Source organism: Dipteris shenzhenensis, chromosome 2 (genome assembly GCF_047967505.1).
Source record: "Dipteris shenzhenensis isolate YYH24624 ecotype China chromosome 2, Dip_SZ_1.0, whole genome shotgun sequence".
In the NCBI taxonomy this organism is placed as follows: Eukaryota; Viridiplantae; Streptophyta; class Polypodiopsida; order Gleicheniales; family Dipteridaceae; genus Dipteris; species Dipteris shenzhenensis.
The window spans coordinates 40,062,595-40,071,726 of record NC_141597.1 but is presented as its reverse complement, the minus strand read 5'-3'; positions in this window follow the sequence as shown (position 1 = coordinate 40,071,726).

Here is a 9,132-nt window from a genome sequence, read left to right as displayed (position 1 = left end):
ACTACAGATGCAAGACCGTAATGCGAGATGACTAGATGCAAGATCATAATGCGAGACATTATAAAATAAAATGATGGGATGCAAGACCGTAATGGGAGACATTTGAGACATATAAGATAGTGATAGTACATTGAAATCTATAAAGTAAAATGATGGAACACAAGAATGATATAATTAATAGAATCTCATCATGAGATATTCTTTTAATATAATATAAGTTAGACTTGCTGTACATAATAAATGATAGATTTTGAGTACATTGAAATCTATAAAATAAAGTGATGGAACATAAGAATGATATAATTATTAGATTCTCATCATAAGATATTTATTGTACATAATAAATTAGACTTTCAAAAAAGTAAAACCTAATGTATTGTAATGAATAAATATCATAAAATATCCTAATGTATTGCAACATTTAACATAAGTTTTAAAAACACTATCATTAATCAATACAAACAAGATAAAAATCTTCAAGGACTCATGTTTCTTTCTACATGTTTTACAACTGAATAGAGTCTGATGAGTCCTCTTGAGGCTGTGATTCTCTAAGAGTACATTGAGTCTCTACTTGTGTGGATAGTGTACATTGAGATTCTACTTCTGGTGCAATCGGGATAGACTTAATCTCTTCCTCCTTTACAAGATGTGATGTTGTAGATGCACATTGAGTCTCCACTTCTTGTGTAGGAAGAATGCATTGAGTCTCTAATTCAAGTGTAGACTGTAATGCTTCTACTTGAGGCTGTGATACAGAAGGAGACTGAATTGTCTCTTCTTTTTCTTTGGCTCCCTCAGGTTCTTCATTGAGTCCATCATGTTGTTTCCCAATGATAGCAGTTAGATAATGAACAGTCTTAGCCACAAAATCTTGTAGCTCGAGCTTGGTATATGCTTCTATGGAGACATGTTCAAAAATTTCATTGAGATACAACATGAAGTTGTAGGCAATTCTCCACCCACTACTAAACATGTCTTTTTGCTCCACTGCGAGGCGTGTCTGGAAATTTGGTTGGTCTTGATGCTCCCTGATTTTCATAATTGCAGAAACTAACTTGTTTGCAGACCTGTCCATCATGACATATGACAAAGTGAATTTGTGTAGTAAATAGTAAGATGCATGTTCATAATGATATGATAAAAGAACACTTACTTGAACACCCCGTGAAAGCCTATAATTGAGTTGACAAACCAACAATGGTTGTCATCAAGGTCCCATACTATCAGGCTCCGATGTGAACTACATCACCAATAAAGAGCGATAAGATTTATCACAATATTAAGTATTAATTGACACAATATTATAAATAAGAGAGTAAAAGAAAGATTGAGACCATACTTACTTCTCATAGTATGGCATAAAGACAAGTTGTATGCCATCCAAGTCTAAAGGTTGTAGAATTGAGAACAAACATCATCTACTATCTTCTTGGTATCAGTAAGTACAGCTGAAAGAAGAGAATCGAGCATACAGACGCGATTTTGTACTGATCTAGGAAAATGAGATATAACCGTACTGCAGCAATAAATAAACAAATGTTAGAAGGAGATTGAATCAAATGATTGAAGTATCAAGTCAAGAGATGTTCATATCAAACCTGAGGATGGCCATCATGACTTTGTCATTAGCCTCTTTCAAAGGGTCAGAGAGGATTGTAACTTCCTCGCTACCAAAAGTCAAAACACGAGGTTGCTTGCTAATGATGACCTTAACCTGAGAAGAGCTCCCCATTTCGTCCAATACAGCGATTACATCAGGACAACTTATGGGCGTAGCAACCAATGTTTCCTCTGGATGCTCCACCACGTTATCAATAAATGCCTTAATGATAGATGACATAAATGCATATAGATGCAAGTCTGTATATGTGGACAATGAGGTTTCACCGCCTCTCAAATTAAAAATTTGAGCAAGGAGCAAAAAGCAGTTATATCCAACTCTCCACCCACAACTGTGGTCATCATTTTGCTTCGCTGCAGGGCATGTTACATACTCTATTTGATCTTCCAAGTCACCCTCCATTTGCATAAGTGCATCTATAGCACTTACCAACTTTCGAGCAGATCTACACATCAAAATAGAAAACATAAATTAATGTGCGCATTGCATAGGATGCATCTCATTGACATAATTATGACACAAGTAGGTTATACTTACTCTGACACACTGCCATGGATAGATGCTATTGAATTGACAAAGAAGCATTGCTTGGCTAAGATGTCCACAATTACCAAGCTCCAATGCAAGCTGCATTATCAATTAAGAATAATTATTATTTGATATAATCCTCCACAATGTAAGAGATAAGCTAGGTAGGGATTGATACTCACTCCTCGTGATATGCGGTAAAGATAACTCGCGCCGCAGTCAAATCAATAGGTTGCAACCACTTAAAAACATCATCTATGGTCTTCTGCTTATTGCTAAGTACACTAGAAACAAGAGGATCGACCATATATGCACATCTTTGTATATATAGAGGAAGCTGTTGTAAAACCATACTGCAATAAAAAGAAAAGAATATTAGTTCATTTGATCCAATGGAAATACAAAAGCATAAAGTCAGTAAAAAGTTTGTGTCAAACCTGAGGATGGCTATTATAACCTTGTCATTGACCTCTTTCTTGAAGTTTATGAGGATTGAAATGTCCTCTTCATCGAATATAAAAGTAAGAGGTTGTTCTCGAACTTGAAACCTAACTTGAAATGACTTCTCCATTTGCTGCAATGTATGATTATTTTCTAGAGTCATCCGATGGATAGCCAGAGCAGCTTTGCTTTCTTGAGATGAGCTTTCTATATTCTCTACTCCAGCTATGTCCTCCTCATCCTCCTCCTCGCCCTTCTCCTATAAAAGGATAAAATAATTACGAGATTCAAATTTTTAAATTAATTATAAATTTAAAAAGACCTTTAAATGAATAAAGAAAATTAAACATAAGTCTTCATACCTCTACATATCTTCGTGGTCTTTTTATGTAACCTTCAGAGGCAAGGTCAGTGTCATATCCATCTTCTTCTGCTTCCTTGCTATCGCTGGTGTCCTCACTATTATATCCAGAGCTTTGATTATTTTCATCATCTTTCTTGCTCTCATCATACATGATCTGCTCTATATCATCCTCTTCATGTGAGATCGGACCTTTCTTATCAAACTTTATTGTGAGAGAAGCCACGGTATCAAGGTATTCCAAGCAAGCAGGGCTCTCAATAATATTTACATTGTGTCCTTTTTTGATAAGAGCTTCAAACAGATGTCCCATTCGGCACAATGTGACTTCCCATCCGGACGGTAGCAAAAATTCCATCATACTAATTAAAAGATCAGCACTTTTTGTTGGCCTTTCATAGTGATTTGCATTGCGATGGAGGGGACTTGGAGCTTCATGCTCTTCCAGCAATAGTTGCAATCTCTTTGCATTCCCTCTTATATTGTTTTGTAAGGAGTGATGATTGTAAGGGCTTTTCATGCACAAGAAAAAGTTTTCTAGACTCTGTATCTTGAGACCGCATTCTCTCTTGTCCCTTTTTCTTGAGTATATCCCATTGTAAGTCTTGAGCTCATTGCCATATTGTTTTTCTAGGGTAGCAGACATTTGTTCCTTGTCATCTTTATCAGCAAATATGACTATATTACATTGTCCCACTCTACCAATGGTGGTATGTAATATTCTGTCAAGGAGTTGACGGATGTCATCCGGTGATATTTCATAGACAAAGAAAAGCTGAGGTCTCTCCCAAGCAGTGTCGTCGGACAAAAAATCACTCAATGAAACTCCCTTGCACTCAACACTCTTTCCAGACTCTGAAATGATTTCATGTATGAAATAAAAGCCCTTGTTCAAAGTTTTTTCTTTTCTGAGAGTGTTGTTATTGATGACTTTTTGTGCATATGCATACACATTTTCCGGAATGTCACTTCTCATAGAGGGAGTAATTTCAGATCCATCATCTTCTACCTTCACCCATTTATGCGCCCAAGCCTTCTGTTTAGCTGACGGTAAAGCTGATGCCATCTGCCTCACAATGTTATGATCAATTTTACATTGGCTAATTGGAATATTTTTTTCTCCCAATAAATATTCAATTGCACTCTTTACTGCATCACGCTTGACCTGTTGGATGATGCAATCTTCCATGCAATGATCTTTATCCTTTTTGCCAAAAAACCATTCTTTGGACATTAATTTCTCTGTAGCAAGACTTGCGTATTTGTCTGGTAGGTTTCTTAAAGGCCTCCACATCCGAGCTGTCATCTCTTTTTTCTCAATCTTCTTTGCCTTCTCTTTAATCAATGATGGAGCCTCATATGTAACATCTCCTTTCTCACATGCAAGACACACGTCTTTGATCTGATGAAAAACTTCATCACTATGGAAAAGTATGCTTGTGTAGTCTTGATACCTATCCCTTACTGTCTTGAAGCTTGTAATCACCTCTGCTCTTTCCTGCTTTCCCCTTGGTACAATGGCACTCAAGCATGTGTAGAAGTCAACAAGATTATCCGCTTCCACTTTAGTTGCAGTTCTTTTGAGAGTGGTCAAAGGAGAATTAAAAGTTTTCCATATGGTCCTAGCTTTGAGCAACATCTCTGAAGTGGAGGTGATTTTTCGTAGTGCATAAATGTCATGTTTCTGACTCAATCAAATATTTTCTCTCGTTCTTGAAGATATAGATGCATGCAGAATAGTAGTGAAATTGAGGCACACTCGCGAAGGTTTGATAAGTAATTTCTCCTTTCTTATATGCATCTCTAGAGCGCTCATTACAAGCATAGGCATAGTGCTCACCATCTATTGCCTCAAATGTACAATGAGCTAAGAAATTTCTCTTGGCATCCCTTATATGTCATTCTGGATCATTCACTGAACTCTGTCCTTCTTGAAGTGAGGGAAATTGTTTTTCGAGGAACTTAGTGAATTGCATCTCAAAATCTATAGGCTGAGAGAAATTGATGGATTGACTATAATCTCCCATGACTGGCCAAAATGTTCTTGGACAGAGTAACAAATTAGAAACAACTGGTTTTTTTCCATCAATCAAAGCCTGAAAAATCTTTTCAGCATAGGTTGTATCTAAGGTCCTGCTATTGGTGAAAACACTTGCTTTGACCACTGTTGAAGCATGTATAACTTGAGTCTTCTGGCCCCATATATATCCTGGATCCTCATCTGTCATAGCCTCATTCAAGCGAAGATTTAAGTTCTTCATTGATAACATTTCTGCTTCTAGATCTGACTCCATTTCAAGACCCTCCACATCCTCTTCATGTTCTTCCTCTTCTCTTCTTTGCCCTTTCTTTGTATATGAATGACCTCTTTTTCTAGTTATAGGACTTGGAACTGTAGCTCGTGAAGTACTTGCCTTTTGCATTTGACGTTGAGGTTTATTTTTTAGGGGCTCAATGTGAACTGCTTTAGATCACCCTACTTCTTCTTCTATTGCCTCAACTTCAGGTATACTTAAGGGCTTTACTTGTTCTGTTATTCCATCAACTTCATGAGTTACACCATCTAAGTGAGTAATACCATGAACAAGAGATGTGTGTGCATGTCCTGTCTTATCTGATGCATGTCGTGTCTCACTCAATTCAATTTCTGTCTAAGATGCATGTGCATGTCCGGTCTCCACCAATTCAATTCCTGTCTCAGATGTAGATCCCTTGTAAGCATCCACGTGTACAAGACCCTCATCCATTGCTACAATGTGTTCTGTCTCATCCACTCCACTTCCTCTCTCATTTGTATTACCATGAACCAGGTCTACATGGCATGTCTCATCACTTCCTTTTTCATGTGTGGATTCTTGCACCTTAGGTCCCTCCAATGAAGTTGAACCTTGTAGAATGACACCCTGAAAGTATTCAAGGATAATCTTTGACTGCATTTTTCTTGCTTCCTCAATGGGAAATTCCTCCCACACATGTTGAAGGATCTCCAATGCAGGAACCAATTCAGGAAATTTAGATGCTTTTGGCGGCGGCATCACAAAGTGCATTGCATCTTTCTTAGAAAGAAGAAACGATCTGTTGCTCATTCTTGACTTTATGTAAATCATCATTGTACTGGTGTCTTTTTCAATTTTTATTCCTACTAATAGAATGAGATTTCCTTTACTTAAGACCAAGAACCATGCTTTCTTTGTTGTGTCAACAACTGTCCAGTTTGTGAAGTCCTTTGGGGCATAAATTCTTCCAGTGTATTTCAGTGTCATACCATTGACAAATGCTGTAGCCTCAAGATCCATCCTGTATTCAAGCACAACACAAATTTTAAGTACTTTGACAAACTACAATTACTTTGAAAAATCAAAGTACAATGAGTCCCATTAATACACCTCAAGTTTTTATTCTTCCCAATCATATAAGTATCAATTTCATGCTTTGGGAATAGCCTAAAAGGCTTTACAAGGCTTAGAGCATAAATGCTTTGGGAATAGCCTAAAAGGCTTTACAAGGCTTAGAGCATAAATGTGAAAAAAAATAAGGATTTACAATGATCTCTAAATACAAATTTGAAGTCTGTCATATATAAGTGCAAAATGCTCTGTCAACTCCCGCAACTGATATAAGTGTAAAATGCTCTGTCAACTTCCACAACTGTAATCTGTCATGTCCACTGATACAACTTTCAATCATCTTGAAAGTTTAAAAACCTTAATCGTTGCTTAAATGGTAGGGTTGTTGTGACTGTGAAACCGAATGTGAACGAATGGACTGACTCCGATTAGGAACTAGTTGGGAAATTTTGAGCATGGCTTTGATTGGTTTTTTTGGAGTTCTCTCCTCTAAGGACAAACTAATCTATGCTAATCTAGACTACACCAACCGTCGAAGCGAAGAAAAGCAAGAAATAATTTCTTTTCCATTGTTCTTTTTAATATCCTTAGGTTGCGAATTAAAAGCAAAAAATAATCTATTTTCCATTATTCTTTTTAATACACTAAGGTTGTGAGTTTAAAAAAGATAAATTTTATATTTTATCTTTTTTAAACTCACACCCCTTTCTCTCTCTCTCCCCCCCTTCTCTCCCCCCCCTTCTCTCTCGCTGCCGCCCCCATCCTCCCACCCCACCTTCCCCATTCTCACTCCCATGCCCACGTCCATTCTTTCACCTTCCCCATTCCCACTCCCTCTCCCACTCCCATCCTCCCACCCCTTTCTCTCTCTCTCCCCCCCCATTCTCTCTCGCTGCCGCGGCAGCGGCCCCCCTTCTCTCTCTCTCGCTTCCCCTTCTCATTTTAAAAAAGATAAAATTTATATTTTTAAAAACTAATTTACTTACAACTCATAAGAATTGAACATTCACATTAATAAGAAGTTAAAATCTTAATAAATTTGAATTTAAATAATAAAAACTATAAAGTAGTTTAACTTAAAGTTTATGAAAAAATAACGTAAAATAAAGAAAACAAGACTTAAAATTAAAAATTTAATATTTACCCACATTCACATTAATAAGAAGTTAAAATCTTAATAAATTTGAATTTAAATAATAAAAACTATAAAGTAGTTTAACTTAAAGTTTATGAAAAAATAACGTAAAATAAAGAAAACAAGACTTAAATTTAAAATTTTAATATTTACCTAGAAGAATATATTAATTCTCCCTAAAAAGAAATAAATTAAAGTAATAATAACGAATGTAAGTTAAACTACTTTAAAATTTTAATTTAAAATGTAATAAAATTAAAATTATACTTTTTATATTCCAAAACAAAATGCATTATAGTCTAAATTAAACTAGTAAATTAAAAATGAAAGTGAAACTCATTTTAAATTCAAAAACAAAGAAAAATTAAAATTCAAGTTTCTACAAGTTTTGCTTTTAGCATACATTTGTCTTTTCACATCCACGCATTTGTCTTTTAAAACACAAGGTTGTCTTTTATCACAATTTTCACATCCACGCGTTTGTCTTTTGAAACACAAGGTTGTCTTTTATCACAATTTTCAAGTCTTCACACATTTATCTTTTCAAACACAAGGATTCATAGTTTAAAAAAAGGCGGGAAATTTGAAATTCTAGTTTCCACACGTTTCTCTTTTCAAACACCAAGGTTTATAGTTTTGTTTGTTTAAGTTTCGACTAAATCACACACCAATCTCCTTTAATATGCCTCATTGATCGTAGCTCCCAAATTCTTCCATCAAAACATCTCTCCTTTATCTCTTCTTGATCGTCGCCCACTCATTTTTTCTCCTCATTGGTAAGATTTTTTATCTCGATCGTACTTTCTCTTGTGCCCTTCCTCTCTAAATTTTCATCAAACACCAAGGTTTATAGTTTTGTTTGTTTAAGTTTCGACTAAATCACATACCAATCTCCTCTCATATGCCTCGTTGATCGTAGCTCCTTTATCTTGTCTCAATCGTCGCCCACTCATTTCTCCTCTTCATTGGTAAGATTTTCTATCTCGATCGTACTTTCTCGTGTCCTCCCTCTCTAAATTTTCATCTCTCTCACTCTTCTCTCTCTCTCTTTCCTCTCCGCTCTAGTCTACGTTTCCTCTCATCTTAGTCTACTCTCTCCCCTCCTCTTCATTTCCCCTCTCTCTCTCTCTCCCCCTTTCTCCTCACCTTTTCCCTCTCTCTCACTTGCACTCCCCACTCTCTCTCTCACTTGCCGCGACCTCCCCCTCCCCTCCCCTCTCTCTCTCTCTCTCCCCCCTCTCTCCCTCTCGCTGCCGCGGCAGCGGCCTCCCTCTCTCTCTCTCTCTCCCCCCTCTCTCTCTCTCTCTCTCCCCCCCTCCCTCTCTTTCGTTGCCGCGGCAGCGGCCCCCCCTCCTCTCTCTCTCTCCCTCCCCCTCTCTCTCGCTCTCTCATCTCCCCCCTTCTCTCTCTCCCCCCCTCCTCTCTCGCTGCCGCGGCAGCGGCCCCCCTCTCTCTCTCCCCTCCCCTCCCCTCCCTCTCCCCCCCCTCTCTCTCGCTGCCCCCCTTATCTCTCTCCCCCCCTCCTCTCTCGCTGCCGCGGCAGCGTCTTCCCTCTCCCCACCCCTTCCCTCTCCCCCCCCTCCCCCTCTCTCGTTGCCGCGGCAGCGGCTCCCCCCTCTCTCTCTCCCCTCCCCTCCCCTCCCTCTCCCCCCTCTCTCTCTCTCCCTCCCCTATCTCTCGCTGCCCCCCCTTCTCT